Source organism: Lepisma saccharinum, chromosome 12 (assembly GCF_977018435.1).
Source record: "Lepisma saccharinum chromosome 12, izLepSacc3.1, whole genome shotgun sequence".
Classification (NCBI taxonomy): Eukaryota; Metazoa; Arthropoda; class Insecta; order Zygentoma; family Lepismatidae; genus Lepisma; species Lepisma saccharinum.
In genome coordinates, this window is record NC_139240.1 from 23,241,023 (window position 1) to 23,265,439 (window position 24,417).

At 37.5% G+C, this 24,417-nt stretch overlaps 1 protein-coding gene across 1 annotated transcript in view; it reads left to right on the forward strand.

Moving 5' to 3' along the window:
- Nucleotides 1-24,417, forward strand: part of LOC145996411 (uncharacterized) — an 83,882-nt gene that overhangs the window by 58,047 nt on the left and 1,418 nt on the right. The window lies entirely within an intron of this gene.

Consider the following 24,417-nt stretch of genomic DNA (forward strand, 5'->3'; position numbering starts at 1 on the left):
CAGCTTTGCTGCATGTAAAACCATGCTTCGACATGAAATTCACAAATCGTCTATTCCAGCAACGAGGTGCTTGCTTCAGTCCATAAAGACTCCTTTTTAGCTTACACACACGACCAGTCCCATCATCAAACCCTTCAGGTTGACACATATAGATTTCCTCATCAAGTTCACCATAAAGAAAAGCTGTTTTCACATCAAATTGAGCTAACTTCAACCCTTCACAAGCTGCAACACTCAGCACAGTTCGTACAGTATCAAATCGAGCCACTGGACTAAAGGTTTCATCGTAATCAATTCCACTCTTCTGTAGATAACCCTTTGCTACCAGTCTTGCTTTAAATCTGTAGATACTGCCATCTGCTTTGGTCTTTACTTTTAGAACCCACCGATTATCAATAACTTTCTTATTGCTTGGAGGTTCAACTAGTATCCAAGTATGGTTCTTAGCCAAAGACTGCATTTCATCATCCATTGCTAATTTCCACTCTGCAGTATTTCTTGATGACATGGCATCTTTATATGAGCTCGGTTCTAAGCAATCTACCTGTAACACATAACCATCTTGCCACACTGGTTTCTGCACCCTTTGACGATCTCGCAATTCATAACGTGGTTCACTTCCACCAGTTACATCTCCGGTGATGCATCTGTTTCATGTATCATCATAGTATGTAGACTCACTACCAGGGCTATCAGGTTCTTCCACAGTAGATTCAAACATTACTGATTTTTCTGGTGAAACAATTTCAAAAGACTCTTTTACTGGCAAAATTGTTTCTGTGCAATAAACAACATCACGACTGAGCAACACTTTATCAGTTTTCTGATTCCAGATGCGGTAACCATCTTTTTCATCACAGTAACCAATCAGAAGACCCTTAATACTCTTTTTGTCCCATTTCTGTCGCTTTTGCTTTGGTACATGAACAAAACACTCTGTTCCAAACACTTTCAAATGATCTACACTTGGTAAGTCTTTTCCATACCAAAGTTCATATGGTGTCTTCTTCTCTACAGTTGTTGGTCCAGTTCTGTTCAGAACATAACGTTGCAGTATTCACTGCTTCAGCCCAAAGTTTCACTGGAAGACCTTTTGAATGCAACATTGAGCATCCAGATTCAACCAATGTTCTGTTCTCATGTTCTGCAGCTCCATTCTGTTCAGGTGTATAAGGCATGGTGGTTCTGAAATTGATCCCCTTTTCTTTCAACAAAGCCTTCACTTCCGCATTATCAAATTCCTTCCCACAGTCAGTGAGCAATTCTTTTACTACATGACCTGCAACACTGACTTCAGCTAAAAACTGTTTGTCTTGCAGCAACTTCAGATTTTTGTTTCAGAAAAAACACCAGTCGGAATTTCGAAAAGTCATCCTTGAAACAAACAAAATACAGTGCACCACCCAAAGATTTTGTTTGCATTGGTCCACACGTCAGCATGGATTATTTCACCTGGTTTTTCTGCATGAGTAACCCGCTGTCCAAAACTTTTATGATGTTGCTTGCCAACCACACAGCCTTCACAAAACTGATCATCAGTTTTTACATCAATTCCGTGCTGCACTAGAAACTTCCGAACATGTTGCTTACCTTGGTGTACCAACCTTTCAACCTTTCTTGCCACAGCTGCAATGTATCGGAAGCTGACACTAAGCACATTTCAGCAGAATTTTTGGGGGGTAATGCACGCATGTGCATTTGGTACAAACCACTTAAAGTAATACTTCCCCATGCATGTACCTTACCATTCTTCTTTAGTAAACACTTCATGTAGTCTGCACAGAATAGAAAACCTCTTTTTGTTGTGGAGTTCACAGAAAATAAATTCTTACTGATATTTGGCACATACCACACATTACGAAGATGATTTTTCACCCACCTACCATTGACCAACATTTCCACATTCACTATACCACTGCCATGTGCTAATATGATGGCTTTATTTCCCACCTGTAATTCCTTTGGTGCTGGGAATTTTTGGTACTGTAGAAAGTAGTCCTTCCGGTTAGTCATATGTGCTGTGCTTCCAGTATCTGCAATCCAAACTTCCGAAACAGGACAGTTCGATTCAAAGCTCACAAATGCCCCTCCTTCTGGAACACGGTCACTTCCGCTGGTTGAAGATCTATTTAACACCAACTTGCATTGTTTGGCAAAATGTCCTACCTTGTGACATTTAAAACACTTTTTCGCTTTTTCTGGACGTTTCTTGTGTTTCTTCGGATCATCACTTTTCCCCACAAAAGCTGTTGTGTCACTACTCTTGTTGGGAAGTCTCATTTCAATTAGTCTAAGTCGTTCAGTTAGCCTGTCTACAGTATGCTCTTCCACTGGAACTGATTCCCATACACTTTAGAAATCAAAATATTCACTAGGTAAGGTAGACATGATTCGACTCATTAGAAGCAGTTCTGGAAATTTGGACTTCGTGAGACGTTCCATTTCGTCATTCATTTCACGAAAATTTCTCTGTAATTTACACATATGTTGCAATGTCGTCCGCTGCATCTTTGGATTGATTGAAGAACTGCTCTGACAATCGATCCAAACGCTGTGCTGAACTTTGTTCATATACTGACATTAGTTTGTTCCAAATTTCCTTAGACGTATCACACGTGCTGGTAAGTTACGAATTTGCATCAATCATACTATTTACCAATATCATTTGTGCCATAATGTCCGCCTTCTGAAATGTTTTACACTCTGCTTCGTACTTACGTCGATCTTCCGTAGTACACTCAGCACCAAGTTCCTGTGGAGAAGTACACGTGCCATCCACAACTTTTAGGACATCGTGGTGTCGTAACAGCAGCTCCACTTGTCGTTTTCATCTCGGCCAGTTCTTTGCACCTTCTAGCTTGTCTACTGTTGTCTTGAACTCCCTCTTCAGCAGCAAACGAAACACGCTTTTTCCGAAAGTGTAAAACTCTCACCAGTCCGGTTAGGAAGACAAAGGACACTTCCCGTTGTACTCCAAACAATGATGACACTTACTCCGACAAACTACCAAATTTCACGGGCGCAGTGGGAACGTATCTGGGCCCATAACCTGTGAACTTCAGCGCAGATATTTCCGTAACTTGGTACAAGGAGTAACAACAAGTGCTAACAGTTAATTAACACTTTATTAGTGTCTAACGCGACCGACTGCGACGCGATGTACATTGCTACATTCTTGGTACAATACAACCTTCTTGGAGAGCATTCTCCACAGACTACTCACTACAGAGCAAAAACAAATGATAAGTCAATTTGACCATGTTGGGAAAGTGTGTCTTTTGTACAATGTTCAACAGTTGGCTCTGGGAATTATGCGTGAATTCTGGTTGAATTTTTCTCCATAAATGCCCTGAAGAGAGATTTTCACAGTTGAGTTATTTTTTACCGAGCTAGGAAAATATTGTTGTGTGAAAAATAAAACACAATTCTCTTGATCTGTTTACTTTTTTCTGTCGTTTGTAGAGCAATCTGACAAATGGAAGATTATTGCAAAATAAGATTTCTTGAAGATAATTAGGTAGAATTGAGTTTGAAATTCTTACACAAATTACAATTTTTCGCAGGTTAGAATATACACCGTAACATTTGTGTGACTTGTGTTTGTAGATGTATTTGGAGTCTGAGTATGTGAAATGGCAAATGTAAACTAAGGACCTCAATTTAAATGTTTTAAATATACGGTACCGTTTAATTAAATTAAATTAGAATTTTTGGATACATTGGAATCACACAGACACTTCATATTGTTACTATATTTTTGTGTCCATATCATTGGCACAACCACAGTGGGCAGGGGGTCATTGCCCCCCCCCCCCCCGCCAACCTTGAATGGAAATCAGTTCTAAGGAAGGCGAGGGTGCAAATATTGATGGCCAAGGGCACCTCAGAGGGCACAGAGATGCAATTATCCAACTCAATTTCAATTTTATGCAAATAAAAATACATTTCATAAAATTTGCTTGCTCGCATGCCTGCTTTTCTTAGTCTTCTCAAGTTCATAGTGGCGGGAGTCTGCCCTGGCCGCCAAATAATCTAAATGATAAAAGTTGTAAGAGAGAGAATGCCATGCCACCTTAAGAAATTATTTGTGCTCTATTAAATCAATATTGTTTTCAGTTTGCAAGAAAATGGATTAAAAATGTTCTTGTTCGCTTCACTTACAATGTGATTGTTTTCTGTAATGCATTGTAAATTACCAGAGAGAAAAATAAGACTTCTCTTAATTGATTTTGTCTTAAATGCATGAACAATTGTTAGTAGGAAAAGGAGCGGGCACATTTGAGAGACATTTGATATAATTTTTGCTGTTGGTTTGTTATGATGTGGATGAATTGATTATGTAATAAACATAAATAATAGTCCTATATGCTGTGTGTGTATATATATATATATATATATATATATATATATATGAAAGTGATGTTGAATACATACACAATTTAGTGTTGGCATGTATTTTCTTATTTTACATCACTCCATTTTGAATATGTGCAAAACATATGTTGTACATGAAAGTTTTACATCTTATATATACAAAAAAAGAAAAAGGTAAAGTGCTCCCCTGTGCTTTGCACCACACCATGAAGGCATATAAGGGGTGTAGAGTTAGGGCCCCACACTTTATTGATCATGGCCGAAGATGGGGGTGATGTGATCAGCACCCCGCCACTGGCTGCCTTTACCCCACAGAGTTTCCTGCAGGTACCCACTTTATGTGACGCTGGGTGGGTGCCGGAACCTCTTGAACAGGTGGAAAAAATCTCGGTTCTCCCCCGCCGGGGATTGAACCCTTGTCTCTCCCATGGTAGTCAGATGCCCTAACAACTGAGCTACAACGGCTCTTATCTTGAATATCGTATATATACAAAAATAATAATATTCGGACTGCATTTATCATGCATTTTCTGTCATTCAAAAATACACTTTGTGTACTTGTTTTCTATTATTAATGAATGTGAAATTGAACGTTTTTTTAAAAAAAATGTTTAAAATTGTATGTTCCAGCACAAATGCTTTAACACTGACTTCTACCCCTCTTTTTGTGTAATTTACGAGGATGATAATGTCTTTGACACTACCACAACTACTACTACTAATAATAATAGTCATAATAATGTCATTATTATTGGTACATTTTTCCTAATACTTGCCCCCTCCCACCCCCCCACCCCCCAGACAAAAGTTCATAGTTGCACCTCTGGCGCACTTGTGTGGGTGTTGAGATGCGGTAATACACAATGTTGAAATAGAGAAAACATCTGCTTGTGGCCTTGAATTTTTTTGAAAATTTGCCTTGAAAACAGGAATTATACTTGAATTTTACCAAGCTGTATGTACTGTCTCCTATGTACTCATTGTCGTAGTTCTTATGTGACACAAGATTCATAGAGCTGATTACATAATACAGCATGTTAAAATGGTGTTTTGAAAACCACTGATGTAGCTCCTGGAAACTATATTTCTCTCACCACATAGAACTCAAGCTGTGCTCCTTCATCTACTGATGCACTGAGATAAATTAATATTATATAATTTAATTTGAATTTAGAATTTATAATCTTAAATTTTGTCTTTTGACCTTTTTCCTGAAGTGTGCCTATAAATAGCAACAAAATCAGCATTGCTATAGAACTCTGTAGATAATTTATGTTGCGAGAGATACAAATCAAATTTTAAGTCTGTATACTTGGGAAATTTTCTTGTTACATTATAAATGTTCATGCACAGAAATTTTTCAATGGGTTGTTTTTACGTTTTTCAATGTTGATAAAATTTAATAAGCTGATGTAGATACTTGTACCTTGTTTTTAAATAGTGTCCATATTCATAGTTTGCTCTAATGTAGTACAGTAAAATTAGACTTTTTAACAAAATATTAAGTCCAATGGTGGAGTATCTATCACCTTTCCAACATTGTAAGCTCAGCATCAGTGATTTAACCACACATTCCCTAATTTTTTTTACTGACGCCTAATTTATGGTCATTTTGGCTCTAAATTTACCATTTTACCCCTACCCCCAAATTCGAACTTTTACCCCATGAGATGGAAAATTTTGGATAATCCTCTGTCTAGCATTTTGCCTGCTGTACTGATTTCTGCATTTTTGGACAGGCGTGGTCAGCGATTTATCCCCATACTTCGGACCCCTTCCCTCCTCCATTTTTTTTGTACAAATGTTCAATTCTTTTTAAATACATTTACCCTTGCGCCACTTTTGCAAATGTTTAGTACATTAGTATTATTATAACTAATATTACTGTTATATCTAACACTAATTAGTATTTCTGATTTGCTTACTCATTTTTATGTGTTTCATCTTTTTCCCCTTTTTGTAATTTTTAGGCTTCAATATTCCCTGTTTCTGGAAAAGATCCTCCTGCAAACAACACTGGCTCAAACCAAAGAGAATTGACTGATTTCACATCCTAGTCTTTTTGGCTCAAACCCTTTGTGGTTTTAGTGGGGGGCACATGCCCCGTTCATGCAATTTTCAAATGGGAAGGGTATGTTTGGAATGCAGATTCGGAAAGGCGGTGAAAAAATACGATTGTCATATGAAACATTTGTCTGTACCACCTACCGTTTTCCGTGTAGAAAATGGTTTTGCAAGAAAAGGAAGGTGAGCCAAATCGAGTATACCAAGCTTAACAATTAAGATAAGTGCAGCACCATAACAGTTTCGGAAAGTGCAGGACTCAAGCTTTCCAACGATATGCCACATGATGACTGCGGGACTAAAAAAGGATGAAACAGCGTGACCCATAAAAGGGGGTCTAAAGTTAGGGAAGATCCCCAAAATTTCAAATGGCAAGGGGTTTCGAGTAATACCTCGTTTTAAAGGTCACAGAAAACGTGAAAAGGATGCGAACATGATTTTGTAATCCTCAGACTGGTTTCAAAATGGCGACCAAAACAATTCCGATCCCTGAAGTTGGTGTTCCAAAGTGAGGAATTACGTACGTAAATAGCAAAACACGAACACTGGACAGAGTACATAAGATCCTGTACAAACAATTACGGTAATGGGTTCGCTCTTGAAACACCGTACTACTGTAAGCTTTGTTTGAGCTGCAACTTTGACAGCCCGTCACACTTTCTCGAAGCTTAGGACTGGCAATGAATGGTTTACTGTCACGCACAATAAGGAATTCGTTGGCATGTTTAACGGCTGCTTAGCCAACGAATAAGGTCCTTTTCTCACAATTGATTGTCAAACCATTGTTTGACAAGAGAAATAGGCTTAACTGAAATGATTGATAAGAAAAACGAAAGAGCAATGAGAAACCAATGAACAACAAAAATGAGAAGAATAGGTAAAGCACCCAGTGTGGTGCACATTTACCAACTTACAGTAGATGTTCGAAATGTCTTCCCTCGGTCTCAATTCATTTCTGCACACGGATACTGAAATCAATCTGTGCTGCAATAACTTCTGCCTCACTAATCTGCCTGCATGCAGTAACTATGCTCTCGATCATGTCATCCCTCGTTGTAGGGCGATTTTGGTAAACAATTTCTTTCAGTCGTCCCCAGAGGTAATAATCTAAACATGTTAAGTCTGGTGACCCAGGAGGCCAGGGCACAGGCCCACCTCTACCTACCCAGTGACCATGAAACATTGCATTCACCTGATTCCTCGCTGTCAGCTCAGAATGTGTTGGGCAGCCATCTTGTTGTAGCCACATGTGTGTTCTGATGTGTAAGGGGACGTCTTCGAGAAGACTGGGCAATTGTTCTTGAAGAAATGTGCGGTACACAACACCCGTAAGTCTCGCTTGAAAAAAATGAGGTCCAATTATTTGTCCGCCGATGATTCCACACCACACATTCACAGACCATCTACGTTGATGAGCCTCTTGCATCCACCTTGGGTTTTCAGCAGCCCAGTAATGCATGTTGTGCCGATTTACCTTTTAACCTTGTTGGATAGTATAATTCAAACTCAGTATCAGCACAATAGGTAGTAGCTATGGTGCTATATTGGAAAGGAAATTTAAATTTACATATACTGATAACTTTATAATTATTATATTGATAAAAATGAAAGAAAAAACTAGAAACAACAAAAATTACAATAGCATCAAATTATGCCTTTGTTTACAAGAATATTTATAAGATATCAATGCTATACATAAGAATATATATATATATTTATCTTTGCTATCTCCTTCCAGGATAAAGCAAGTCTTTGTATCTACAATTCTGAGCTTCAGTTTTCGAATTTCATCATCTTCTCAAATCACCTCCAAACATAGAACATATAAGTGTCACTCTATGCGACCTTCCTCCAAGCACTCATTTGAGGAACTGTAACATTCACAAGCCAGCCCCTTAAGGAAGATGAAAACAGATACTTATTCACTGCTTCCAATTCAACATGGCATCTTTTATACATATCAGTGTCATTCCATAACTTTCGAATCTTTATAAGATTATATCATGATCAAAGTTCATTCAAGTCATAAAAGGCTTCTATATAACTTAAACATCCAAGTTATTATAACGTTGCCAAGTTTAATCTTTAAAAGCAACAATTATTATACAAATATATCACCATCCCATATTGATATATCTGTCCTTATCTTTGTTCCATCTTGAGCTCCACACCAAGTCACAGACAACTAGTATTAGAGCAACTAGTTCAAGCCAGATTTTTTAGTATGTGTTATCTTCAATTGTTTTTGTTTTATATTTTTGTCCATAAGTGCTTAACAGCTTGAATGTTTGTGTAGTAAATGTACATATTTGATCTGTTACAGCTATTTTACTATGTATATCACAATATACTTATCTATTGATCACAATTACCATTTTTTGAATGTTGATACAAAATACCAAGTATGACATCACAATGTACATTGAACAATTTTAAAGAGTTGACCTTTGTATATAAACCTTGAAGCCAATGCAAATGTACACAATTTCAATAAATTTAATTATAAATTTGAATATATCATATCTTTCTTGTCTGAAAGAACACATATGAATGAAGATATTTGTTTTTCATATTGCCAGTCAAAAATAACTGTTATGACTAACTTACTATAAATATTGCACAAATGTGGAACTTTGAACTTAGCCTAACCATTTTCAAATGTTGTTATGACAATGTAATATTTTTATTGTCATACTGGCGCTCAACAAGGGACGAACCCACAACAACAGATCTGAGCACTACTGAGAATTTTAACATATAACAATTAATATAATGCCTCTATATTTACAAACTGTTTTCATGTTTACCATTATAATCATCTGAATATAACTGAATATTTGTTTTTCAACAATACAACCAGAACTTGTTCATCATGAACCAATACAGTGCAACTACACATAATGAGTTTTTAGTACATAATAATGTTGCAAAACAAAATTTTAAAAAATCAAGTTCTACATACCCACAATTATTATCTAGTGAAGTTCCATATGAACCATTTTTACATAAAACAATGTAGCTACATAACATTTTTATTTATTATCAACCAATGAAGTACCATTAAGAACTTCATTCTTAATCTGAGAGCATAATTTCTATATTAATCTTTATTTAACCAAAAATATATTAATTATAATTTTCTATATGTAGAGTAAGTTACCTATGATCCAACTAAATTTCCCATTGGGAATTCATCCATTTATCTAGTAACATCAGCTAACAAGACAAAAATCTAAGTCCCTGCATCAAAAGCAATCATCCTCAGATTTACAGAGTGTCGAAACTAAGATTTCTTACATCACAAATCAATTCATGCAAGAAATGTATAAATTATGATGTGCGCACAAAAATTATAAATCATAAATAACTGTTGTTCCTGAACTCACAGCGTCACGGCACAAATTTCCTATTCTGCCCTTTGTGAACACATTTTGGAGCCATAATGCATTCTAGCATTTTAAAGGAACCTACTACTTGACTTACACTTGGATCAACACGTCCTTGCTTCTTGTCAAGTTTATTTCTATTTGAGCCTATAATTCAACTCTTGGAATCTTATAGCTCTAGTAAATGTTTTTAAGCCACAGGTAAATCTTAGCATTAAAATCTATTATGCACATGCTATCACATTATATTATACATTTTTTGCACTCCAAAATACACATAACAAAGAATATTTGTTATATTGAATTTTTCCACCGTTAATCTCAACTAAGGATCAAGATATATGAATGAGGACCAATGTCTGATTACGAAGATCAACTTAAGGCAAACTCTACAGATGAATACTTCATACCTGAACTAATGTTTCAGACTCAAGGAAAGAAACACGAAAAATGAGAAAATTTTGACATTGACATCTGACTAAAGAAAAATTGTGCATAAAGTACTGTGACTCACAGTACCCCCTTTAAGCAACAGTCTAAGAGAAGAACTCAACCAAGCAACCCTCATGGGTATGGTTGTGAAACGAAGCAGTATCTTTTGTCCTTCAAAGCAACAAAATAAACAATATGTTATCAGTTAATATATCATTATCATGTTTTGTAATGATGAAGAAAATATTACATTATACATTTATGAAGTATGAACAAAAATATTGGATATATAACCTCAGATGTATAACACTGTCAAACATATACATGTGTGTATTAAAAGGAATTTACAACCATGAATCAATTTTTGATTATCAGAATTGCTTTGAGTTTGCAATTGAGAAAATACTATCTGAAATTGTCAAATAATTAATCAATCTGTGTCTACTCTTAATATAGATCACACTTATAGAGAATGACATCACACTGACAATACCTTGTGAAAGCTCATTTCTATAATATCTTCAAGTGCAAAGATATCATATGATCATGTCAAAGTCCTTTAATATGCTGTCAATTTAAATCACAAATTAACGTTGTTAATTGTTGTTGTTCAAGTGCATTGATAAAATATATCTCTGAGGCTTAATTGACTAAAACCTTTTTAACGTAGTCATGTGTGATTTCAGAAGTCATCAAAAATACATCTAACATAGCTTTAATCCAAAACATGGTAAGAATGGTTATCTCAAAAGATACTTGATACTTAGATCATTATAAATATAAGACACGTGGCTCAGAGTAATCACTTATTTAATTAAGTACCTTTATATTATAACATAAATGGAACATTACATTCCCTGAAAAAACTAGTATAACTGGTCTCAATATGTATCTTTCCTTCATAAATTTATACCCCTAAGATGTGGAAATAGTCAACCTTCAATCATCATCATATATATAGCAGGATCATCGTGTGGCTTAGCTTGATAAGTGTATTTGAAATCATAAATACCTAACCTATCAGCAATACACGATTACTGTTGGAAGAATCCAAACTTGATAAAGCACCAAAGATACATGTGCATCATAAAAAGAAATATATATATTCATGTAATAAATATTTCTACATTAAGTGTCACAATAGGACTTACTATTGCCTTTACGTGAACACTTCACAATGCTTTCATGCAACTGTAGCATGGAATTATAAGTGACGAGCTTGGATCATCTAGTGGATGTCTCTGCTACATGTCAACTTCATAAAATATACAAGGAAACAATTCATCTTCAGGAATTATTGACTTAACAATTCCCTAATAGCAAATAAAATAATTCTCGTATATAAGCATTTTAAATGCACTTCCATTCTTGGTACACTACCACTGCTTAACTAACATCTTGGGTAACATCTTTCACCAGCTATTCAAGTTTGTTACATAGATGAACTATTAAAGTGTTTTAAAATTTGCTTTTGTTGTGCATAATAATGCCAAGTTTCCCACAAACGTGCGGAGTTATATTTAAGTCTAATAAACTTAAATATAGTGATCATGCAACTAAATTGTGCATAAAATAAATCACAAACTTGTACTTCAAAATATTATATTGTATTTTTGTCCATCAAGATGAACAGTAGTACTGTGGCCAAATATACCTCCCTAGACCAACAGTCTAGAAGATACTCCCAACCAACCACCCTTTTAAGTTGATGTGTTAAGCAGTTACTACATCTATGTAAGATATAGAAGCTAAAGAAACATCAACTTGTCTAACTTGGGCAAGAAACTTCTGCATAAGATCACTAATTTTACATTACAAAATAAATAAAGAAGTATAATGTATATGCCTACTTAAATATTTAATTTGATTCCTAAATTTAATTTCTGTTATTGGCTTTGGAGTCTCCAATTAGAAGCTGAACTCCGAGTATAAGCAGAGTTTCTATAAGTTTTGCTACGGCCACCATCACTAGTTTTGCTACGGCCACCGTCACTATCTGATCGGTAATATTCTATTTTATCATAACCAGGACCATTGTTATTGCTCTCTCTGCATACTGTGTTTTGCACCCTTGTATCACATGATTGTTTATCATGCTGCTGTTGAATTTGATTACTAACATCAGAAGATGTTTGTTCGTTATTATTAGAAAAAGTCCTAGAATTTCTATAGAATTTATTAGAATATCTATTCTTATTTATACTATTATTTCTATTGTTTCTTTCATTTGAATTCAAATTCCTATTTTGATCCTTAGCATGTGAAACATACGCTACTCTAGCCTTATTCGTCGGATTATAATTATTCCTGTTCGTGTCATTGAACCTTGCAGGATTATTTCTTAAAGATTGAAAATTTTCAATTACTTGCAACATTTGCTGCAATGTACGTACATTATTGATCACCATGTGTTCACTAATCCTGTGTGGTAATAATGAGGCTAATTGTGCTATCAAATGAGGTTCTTCAGCATGAGGCTGAGTAGACTTCAAAATTTTGTAGTTCTTATTTGCATATTGTAACAGGCTTACATTACTCTCTTTTGTAAAAGGAGAATTCAAAGTTTGAGTCAACTTTACTGATTTCCAGCGGTCATTCTGATAATGTGCCAAAAAAGCCTCTTTAAATTCAGAATAAGTGGTAAACTGATTCTTTACTTCTAAGTACCAAGTTCTAGCACAATCAGTTAGAAGTTTTGGTATGTACTTCAAGAATTGACTTTCTTTGATGTCATAAATATCTAGGTTTTCCTCTACTTTTTCTAAGAATTCTGATGGTGCAAACTCCAAAGATATCCCATCAAAATGAGGGAAATGCCTCAAGTCCTGTGGTTTAATGAGAACTTTAATTTGACTCTTATTACAATTATTCAATGGAACATCTACTGAATGACTAACATTAGTCATATGACCAGCATCATGTTGTGCATATGAAATTTTGTCATCAACATTATTATTAGCAACTGATTTGTTCTTCCTCAATTTTCGACGCTTAGATGCTAATCTTGTATTTCGGTATGGACCACTAAGCATACTTACTCTATCATGATCTGAATCTGTACTATTATACATCTCAGATTCAGTATTCACTCCTATATTATGTCTAACAAGACTACTTTTTGGTGAACCATGACAAACTTCATCTTTATTCCCAACTGTATGTTGTCTCTGATTTACAGTGTGAGAACTCATTCGAGGTGTAACGTCACTCTGTGCTTTAGCTGTATTCTTAACTGCTATTATATCATGAGTTGACAATGGTGTTAATGCATTATTAACTACACTCATGATATTGGTTTCTATTTGTAGAAGTGCATTCTTAACACCTAATTCCAAAGAAGAGTTGATATTGCCATTATTATTTACATCATGCAACTTATGCAATTCATCATCTCTATAATACTTGTGCCTTGTACTAATATCCACCGACTTATCACTGTCAACATCACTCCTAATTGCATCATTCTCTGGAACGCGAGTGATAATAATATGCCTTGCACTGCTAGACATAACTTCTTTATCAACCTCATCATGTTGTATGCCAATAGATTTGACATCAACCTGTGGTTCAGTTGAATGAGCATACTTGGTTTCACTTCTTAACTTAATTAGATCATTACTTAATGTACCAAGTGATACACTACACTGAGCACAAACCTCAAGACATTGATCCAGTTGAGAAGTGAACTGTTTGGATAAATTACTAACTGTATCGTCTAATTTTTTATCCATATCCGCAGCAAGATAAACTAGCTCATCATTCATCCTTTGATCCAGTAATTGAACTTTCTTTTCTAACTTTTCTGTTCTATCTAAGCATTCCTTACGGAACTGTGAAATATCTACCTTAATTTCTCTAAGTTCCTTACTTTGAGCTTTACTGGCTTCAATGCTTTCTTTCATCTGACTCTGCACAGCACAGATACCTTCTTTCATTTCACTTTGCACCGCAGAGATACCTTCTTTCATTTCACCTTGCACTGCAGAGATACCGTCTTTCATTTCTGCCTGCTGCGATTTGAGCATCATCACAATGTCAGCCAATGTGATCTCCTTCTCCATAATGTTAGGTATTGAAACTAATATGAGAAACAAGAATATTCACAACTCAATAACTTATTCTTTCCTATCCAATAATTGTACCATTTGAGTCCTCATAATCTATGTTTAACCTTGTTGGATAGTATAATTCAAACTCAGTATCAGCACAATAGGTAGTAGCTATGGTGCTATATTGGAAAGGAAATTTAAATTTACATATACTGATAACTTTATAATTATTATATTGATAAAAATGAAAGAAAAAACTAGAAACAACAAAAATTACAATAGCATCAAATTATGCCTTTGTTTACAAGAATATTTATAAGATATCAATGCTATACATAAGAATATATATATATATATTTATCTTTGTTATCTCCTTCCAGGATAAAGCAAGTCTTTGTATCTACAATTCTGAGCTTCAGTTTTCGAATTTCATCATCTTCTCAAATCACCTCCAAACGTAGAACATATAAGTGTCACTCTATGCGACCTTCCTCCAAGCACTCATTTGAGGAACTGTAACATTCACAAGCCAGCCCCTTAAGGAAGATGAAAACAGATACTTATTCACTGCTTCCAATTCAACATGGCATCTTTTATACATATCAGTGTCATTCCATAACTTTCGAATCTTTATAAGATTATATCATGATCAAAGTTCATTCAAGTCATAAAAGGCTTCTATATAACTTAAACATCCAAGTTATTATAACGTTGCCAAGTTTAATCTTTAAAAGCAACAATTATTATACAAATATATCACCATCCCATATTGATATATCTGTCCTTATCTTTGTTCCATCTTGAGCTCCACACCAAGTCACAGACAACTAGTATTAGAGCAACTAGTTCAAGCCAGATTTTTTAGTATGTGTTATCTTCAATTGTTTTTGTTTTATATTTTTGTCCATAAGTGCTTAACAGCTTGAATGTTTGTGTAGTAAATGTACATATTTGATCTGTTACAGCTATTTTACTATGTATATCACAATATACTTATCTATTGATCACAATTACCATTTTTTGAATGTTGATACAAAATACCAAGTATGACATCACAATGTACATTGAACAATTTTAAAGAGTTGACCTTTGTATATAAACCTTGAAGCCAATGCAAATGTACACAATTTCAATAAATTTAATTATAAATTTGAATATATCATATCTTTCTTGTCTGAAAGAACACATATGAATGAAGATATTTGTTTTTCATATTGCCAGTCAAAAATAACTGTTATGACTAACTTACTATAAATATTGCACAAATGTGGAACTTTGAACTTAGCCTAACCATTTTCAAATGTTGTTATGACAATGTAATATTTTTATTGTCATAACCTGACCCATCACTTTTAAATGTAGCCTCGTCATACCACAACATTTCGTCAAAGAATCGAACATATGCATTCACTTGAGCTTGAGACCACATGCAAAAGTCTAGCCTGCTTTGAAAATCAGTTCCGTGTAGCTCTTGATGCAAGGACACGTGGTACGGATGAAATCTGTGATCCTTTAAAATCCTTCTCACTGTACTTGCGCTGACACTAGAATAACGAGCAACTTCCTGATACTCATGTGAGGATTGAGATGGAAGACTGCAAGTACACCAGCAGACCTCTCATCTCGAACAGGCAGAGCAATGCATTCATGTTTGTGACTGCTAGAAGGCTGAACATTGCCCATTCTGCATACACAATCGGCAAGGGTGCGAAAAACATGTCTTGAACGATGTTCCTGATCGGGATACCTTGCGGCATACACACGAGCAGCAGCAGAACTATTTCGTTGGCACTCACCGAACACCATGAGCATATCAAATGTTTCTTCGTTCGTGAAAGGCATTATTATTTCACATTCAACAAATTGCCACTGCGAATTAAGTACAGGAATGCACACTACCTGCGAGGAATGCACTGTAGAACATCCTGAGGTACCACACAATGCCTTCGACGATGCAACCACTTGTAACAGACAACGGTGAATGAAACCAAGATTGGAGGGGCATATTCGCGTTATCAGTGGAAGCACACTGGAAACGACTGCTATGCAGGAGAGCTCGTCACACCTCGACCCGTGGTACTTTCCGATTGCCTTTGTTGAACCGGGCAGTGGGAACAGCGTACGTGCAGTCTAATGGAACTGGATGCACCAGTAATTGGTGTACTTTGTAATTTGCTGACTGGGCCAGCATGCTGTGTTGTGTACTTCAGCCTACCCAACACGTGGGCTTATGCTTATTCCTGGTAGTACACAATGGACCTGAAGTTCTACTCACTGCATGTTGTACACTCACAGAGGCATGTACTAATACGAAACCGCAAACCTCTCACCCAGACGTTCAGTACACTGACGTTACATGTGACGGGTGGCATGGTCTGACAATGGTAGCGAACCAGTAACCATTTAGAAACGTTGTTACGAATAAACAGTTGTTCCGCTGGCATTCTTTGTACAGGATGTAGCGTCCTCTGTCCAGTGTTTGTGTTTTGCTATTTACATACGTAATTCCTCACTTTGGAACACCAGCTTCAGGGGTCGGAATTGTTTTGGTCGCCATTTTGAAACCGGTCAGTGGATTGCAAAATCATGTTCGCATCCTTTTTACATTTTCTGTGACCTTTAAAACTCGAAACCCCTTGCCATTTGAAATTTTGGAGATCTTCCCTAACTTTAGACCCCCTTTTTGGGTCATGCTGTTTCATCCTTTTTTAGTCCCGCAGTCATCATGTGGCATATTGTTGGAAAGCTTGAGTCCTGCACTTTCCGAAACTGTTATGGTGCTGCACTTATGTTAATTGTTAAGCTCGGCATACTCAATTTGGCTCACCTTCCTTTTTTTGCAAAACCAATATCTACACGGAAAATGGTAAGTGGTACAGACAAATGTTTCATATGACAATCATATTTTTTCCCCGCCTTTCCGAATCTGCATTCCAAACATACATGAATGGGGCATGTGCCCCCACTAAAACTACAAAGGGTGGCTTTCAGCTTTTGTTAGTTTTTCACAAGCATTTCCAAGCAGTACTTGCTGCATCGTAGTGACCACACACACACACACACCCCCTTTGCTTCAATTTCTGGATGAGTGCCACCACTGTGCTATGAGCAATTGACCGGTCATCTCTCAGGATGTGTGCGGTTGAGGTCTGTAACTATCCTTGCACTCAGTCCACCACAATGTAAGCTAATGTTAATGTTCTCTACTTTGATCGATGACATCTTGTTTCACTACATAACAAGGAACTAAGATTGATGAATAGCGTGAACTTAACAATGGCAGTCTTTATTCTTAACACTGAATAACTTGAAAATGATTGTAAAATGAATTTCACTTTTCTATTTGGCAGAAAATTTTACTTGATTTTAACCTGGTACTACTTGTGGCCAGATCTGCCATGCTGTTACTCACAGGTGAGTGTGGCACTCATCCGAAGTAGTTCCGTATTTGTAATGATTTTGGTTGCTAAATTTGAGTCAGATCAGGAAGTTTATGCAATATATATATACAGGGTGGTGCAAAATTCCGTTTACAACGCTGAGGAGGTGAATCGCTAAGTGAAATGAAGACGAAAATGTAAATGGAATTTTGTGGAATGACGCACCGTGTCGGAGCTAGAGGATGCCGAAATCGTGTGAAAATGGACTTCGCACCTCCATATGCTGACAATAGTACTCATAAGGAAGATGCGGCATGATATCCTCAAAGAAAACACACCTTGGCTAGCGAATGATGCACAAATCGCGTGTCAAAAATGAAGGTGACAGGGATTCCCCACAAGAAGTGAGGGATTCCTGGGAATATGTATGTCCGACATGAAATGCAGGTATCGAATGGGTGTACAAAGGGAAATGACGGAGGTCACAGCACATGAAGAACATTTCGCCAGCAGGTGTCCGAAAAGCAGGCTGCAGAAGGGGATTCCCCAGAGAAGAGGGGACATCTGCAAGAGGTGTATGATGACACACACGTACACAAGTAGTATTCTTTATTGGCTGTGGAAATGACATACGATACATATCACAGACGTTGTGGAAAATGTCCGCCAGCCACATCTACACACAGACTGCATCAGCGTAGCAGGGATGCTCTGCTATGCTCAAATACGTTGGGCATGTCAGTGATCATTCCAGCAGCGACGGTGACTCGAGCAACGAGGTCCTCCACACTTTCCACCGGGGTTTCGTAGACCAGCCTCTTCATTTCGCCCCACAAGAAGAAATCTAGCATTGTGAGGTCGAGTGACCGAGGTGGCCACAGAACAGGTCCATGCCTACCAATCCATCTATCACCGTATGTATTGTTGAGTACAGCTCTGGCTTGGTGGTCAAAATGTGCAGGGTCACTGTCATGTTGATACCATACAGCTTGCCTAATTGCAAGGGGTACATTTTCCAACAGTTCAGGTAGAACTTCCCGTAGGAACACAAAATAGTTCCCACTGGACAAAGTATTGGGCAACACGTATGGACCTATCAGGTTGTCCCTGACAATGCCACACCACACATTCACTGCAAACCGTCGCTGAAAATGGCACTCAATGATTGCATGCGGGTTTTGCACATCCCCACGTGACTATTATGGGTATTGAAGACGCCTTCTCTGGTGAATAGTGCCTCGTCGGTCCACAACACTGCATTTGGAAAATTTGGGGTTTCCAAGGGTTTGTTGCAAATACCACTGACAAAAATCAAGGTGTAGGGGAAAGTCCATTGGCTGCAGGTGTTGCACCCTCTGCACTTTGTATGGGTGCATACCCTCATCGTGCAGCTCGCGTAATACATTGGTATGGTGCGTGTGTCGCACATGGGCAGTGGCACGGGTGCTGGTGCCTGGCGTCTCCTGTATCCTGTCCAACACTTCCTCCTCAAATTGGACACTGCGCACACTGCGTGGTCTTCCACGATCCCACAACCTAGGTCATACAGATACAGTTTAACGTAAACGAGCATCGACCTAACAGGACATGTGATGGTAGGCGCCGATTTGGAAATCGTTCGCGATACACACACCTTGCCTGATGGCTGTTTTTGTGTGTTTCACCGTAAACCAAATGCACGTATATTGGCAAGCTCGTTGGTGGTGTATGTCGCCATTGTCAGGCTCAAAAAGGAGCACACGAATATATACAAAACTAACTTGTGATGTACCGTTCACGACTACAGCACTGAACACTCCACACAGGTGTCCAGCCCGTACAGACAACGCAGATGGTACGCACTACGTACTTCCTAATGGTCACTTTAGCAATGTGCTCAGTTTCACCACATGCCTCAGGATGAACACCTTGCGACAACACACATAACTGACAGGCAGATCGCTAGTCGTGTACACTGACGCGTTGTTTGTATGTACGTATACCAGCGATAGCAGGCCATTACAGGTAGCATCCAGCTGAGCACCTCTAGCGGAGCTTTATGTACTACTACGTCTTCCGTCGTAGTATTTGGAGCCGATATCAGTACGTGCTGGTTGTTCTCTCACGTGTACGTACATATTTTATTTCTACGTACAGCCTTGGATACTACTTGTGTACGTGTGTGTCATCATAGTACACCTCTTGCACATGTTGTCTGTGTCCCCTCTTCTCTGGGGAATCCCCCTCTACAGCCTGCTTTTTGGACACTTCCTGGCGAAATGTTCTTCATGTGCTGTGACCTCTGTCATTTCCCTTTGTATGCCCATTCGATACCTGCGTTCCATGTCGGACATATTCCCGGGAATCCGTCACTGCTTTTGGGGAATCCCTGTCACATTCATTTTTGACATGCGATTTGTGCATCATTCGCTAGCCAAGGTGTGTTTTCTTTGAGGATATCGTGCCGCATCTTCTTTATGAGTACTATTTGTCGGCATATGGAGGTGGGAAGTCCATTTTCACACGATTTCGGCATCCTCTAGCTCTGACACGGTGAGTCATTCGACAAAATTCCATTTACATTTTCATCTTCATTTCACTTGGCGATTCACCTCCTCTTCGTTGTAAACGGAATTTTGCACCACCCCGTATTTTGTTTTTAATGCTTCACTTACTTTATTTAATAATCAAATAAAATCAACTGTAACTCATTGCCACATGAAAAATGCATTTACTCGTGAGTGAGCTTTGTGCTCCTTTCTTTTCTCGCCTCTGAATCATATGGAAAACAGAGATGGCTCAGTGTATTTTATTGCATGAGGATACTCAAAAAGGAAGGTAGACGAGAGTTTGGCCCTCACACTTCCATGAAGCTTGAATTACAAGTATTTCAAAGCAAAAGTAAGCTCAGTGCTCACCCATGAGTAACGGCAGGTTAAAGTGTCCCTTGCCCCTTTTCCCATTTCAAAAGTTGGAGTTGAATTCAAGATGCCGAGTAGGGTGTAGAACATGCATCAGGGATGAAGCAATTGGTCTCGAACATATTGCATATGGTTCATTGATGTCTGCAGAAATTATATGGATGGTTCCACACTTTTCAATCACCATGTATTTTGTGTTCAAATTTGAGTTTGTTGTAGAGTTACTCTTTGAGTATCAGAATCAGTGGCGACGATTGGGGGGGGGGCAGTTGGCCCCCCACTTTTTGCCACTTTTGCCCTTGCACTATGCTAAACCTTATCTACAAAGGGAAATATACTGTCTTTGCCCCCCTCCCAGTTTTGGCACCTTGCCCCCCCTGGTTTCGGAACCCAATCTGATAAGAATATATTGGTTGATACATGTTGAAGAAATCTGTAAGTAACAAAATACATTATATTTCAAACATTTCAATTCTTGAGAAATGAGCATTTAATTTTGCTGGTTAATGTGAAATGGCAAAACCTTAAAAGTATGTTGTGTTTTTTTTATTTTCCACTGACCTTTTATAATAAAACACTATGTCTGACTGGATTATTTATTTTATTATGAATATTTCGGAAGATTGGTTTTAAAATGCTCATCTAAGTATTCATCACAATCAAAACCCTTTTAAATGCCCACATTAGAAGTTCCATATACACTCCTTACAAAAAGGGTTTGAATATTGTTATATTAGGCATTAGGTGATTGGCACACAGCCTTGGAATGCAACAGCACATGCTATCTGTGTCTGCTGGATATTCTTATGTTTTCACCAACATATGCCACTGTGCATAACACCTACTTCCAAATATAACAGTATTCCAAACTTGTGCCTAATGTAACAATATTGCAAATTTTTTGCAAGGAGTGTATTATGTGCATATGAGATTTCACATCAATGAGAAGCCTTTTAATTGTTTAATTTGAAACGTAGATTTTATCCATGAAGAAACTTAATACACCTATCAGAATTCATAACAAAGGACAATTCAAGGTAAAAAATTGTGACCTATTACAAGAAGAAAGGACAGCATGATACCAAAATGATCACTTCCTGTACTATTCATGTGTAGTTTCTGTATAGATGTTTTAACAGAATAAATGAATATTGTACTTGAACCTCTGATTTATTGAATATCATAATTAGGACAAAGTTGAGACTGAATCCAACAACCATACTGTCCCCCTCCCCCTCCTCCCGCCTCTGTTTATCCTGATAGTAAAGCACAGTAACAATTATACTCATTCAGAATATTTATAAATACTGAAATATATAAGGTGCCATCAAATGAAAAGCTCCATTTCCATATACATAGTTTATTACTGACATTGACTACACATATTCGCCATATGAGGTACGGCACTTATCCCACTTGGGTACCAACTGATGAATGCCTTGGTGACTACACATTTTTGCCATGTGAGGTAAGGCACTTATCCCACTTGGGTACCAACTGATGAATGCCTTGGTAGAAGTAGTCCTTGGGTTGTGAGGCAAACCATTCTGTCACTGCAGCCTGCAGATCTGTGTCCAAAGCATAGCGGCGTCCTCTGAGGTGTTTCTTCATTGAGTCGAAAATGTGGAAATCACATGGACTCAAATCAGGACTGTAAGCAGGGTGGTCGAGCACTTCCCAATCAAAAGAATTCAACAGGTCCTGTGTTTGAATGGCGACATGGGGACGAACATTATTGTGCAGTAAAATGATGCATGCTGAGCTTGCCGGGTCGCTTATGCTTTATTGCTGTCTGCAGATGATGCAATGTTTCTCAGAACATGTTGACATTAATGGTGTGTCCTTCTGTCTTCTTGAATGAGTGTGTCAATAGCATTCACTTTGACATCAGGAATTTCGCTTTGTCAATTGTCCTGGCTGTGAATCGTCCTTCAATGTGTTGCGTCCAGCACGAAACTGTCGACACCATTTCCTCACTTGTTTGTCCGATACACATTTTGTCACCATATACAGCCTGCATTCTCCGGTAAATGTCTGCTGGATGCGTACCTTCAGTGTGCAGAAAGCGTATCACACCACGTTGTTCTTCCATAGTCACATCCGTGAACAGCTCCTCCATTGTTCCCTTACACAGTACCACGTTTCACCTGGAGGGGAGCCAATGACCCAATGCCACCCGAGTCAACATTGCGCATATGCTGATCCCCTGCCACTGACGTGTCACATACATCTATGGGTATACACAGCACCCGAAAGCACTGTCGCAGGTAACACATATTTCGGGATATTTTCCATTGGACCTTTTTATTTGATGGCACCTTATATATTTGTTTTCTTTTGTAAGTATACTACATTGATCTAGTAGAGTTCCACTTTGTCTCTTTTGTATACATATCCATACCGGCAGATTTTTTTGTCCAATACACAGCTGTACTGTACCTTTCGGAATTTACTTTTACTCCGATATTGTTCATAGATAAATGATCTTATTGCTATATGAGCTTTGAAGCAAATCAGTAGTATTAATGAATAGTAGTTTCATTCAGCCTGTATTGTGAAAGGGGAAGTCCTGTATTAGATGCATACTATTTTCTTTAATGCATTTTCTGTTGTTCTTCAATTCTGTAGCTTAAACATGAGTTTTGCAAAGGTAAGGCAATCTGTTCTTGTATGCAGAGAACTGCAGTGAGTTTCCATTTCAAAGAAAGAAAGAGCTATTGGAATGTGGGGGATGAGTTGTGTTTTTGACATTGCAATAGAGTGTTCAAAAGTTCAGCATGTTTTCACAGTCACTGACTGACAGCCTTTCAACCAAGGAGTGTATTTTCATAGATACATTAGTTATTTGGTTGAGGGCATGAACCAAATGTGAACATTTGTTCCAGTGGAGTTTCTTCTGGAAGGTGTAGAACAGTTGAGAACTGGCATTCTGTAATTACAGATGCATATTCTGATGGTGATCCGTACTTGTCTTTTTGAAGCATACTAAAGATAATGTCTTTCTGAATCTTGTTGTTTCTTGACTTAAGCAATAAAGACTTATTGACATAAAATTGTGGTTTGATAAACATTTCGCATTTTATATTTGTCATCATTTCTTTCTCTGCTTTTCCTGAGCAATTTACCATGCGTCACTCTTCATCATATCAACAACAATTTATACAGAACTCCAGGGGTGCCCAGGCTGCACCATCAAGATTTTTGGGGGGATTTTTTCCCTTCAAATAATATAATATTCAGTATTTATATATTTTCCCAAAATATAAGTGTGTAAAAATTTTACACCTTAAATACACCATATTTAATTCATTAGACGAAGAAAATAAAGTGTTTAAGGGTATTATCGAGGGGGGGAAGGGAAAAATATCCAACTCCTACATATATTAGGCCTTAATTGACACGTCGGTTCTGGTGGGGGGGTTCTGAGTTAAACGTTTGTGGGGGACAATATCCACTCTTCAATATCAACAGTAAGTCTAAAATTGGCATGGAAATTTTGATGGTAAGATTGAGTATTAAATTTAGATGGGGAGATAGGAAGCTCTTGAAAAATTGTTCAATCTTAGATTGTAAAAGGATTTCTGTAGAGGAGGGAGAGTTTGAACATTAAATTTTGGAGACTGCATTTAGCGATATGGTATCCACATGTTTTTTCGACCCCGAACATGCGAAAAGAGAAGCTGGAAAAGACTAAAAAAAAAATTTCTTGCTCGCTTCATTGGTGTTTCAAGAATGCGTGTTGCATGCTATTCCGAGGTGAACGTGAAGATTTATACTATAGCTGCATTATAAGACAAGCGATATTCTCGATATTCATTAATAACCTTCCATC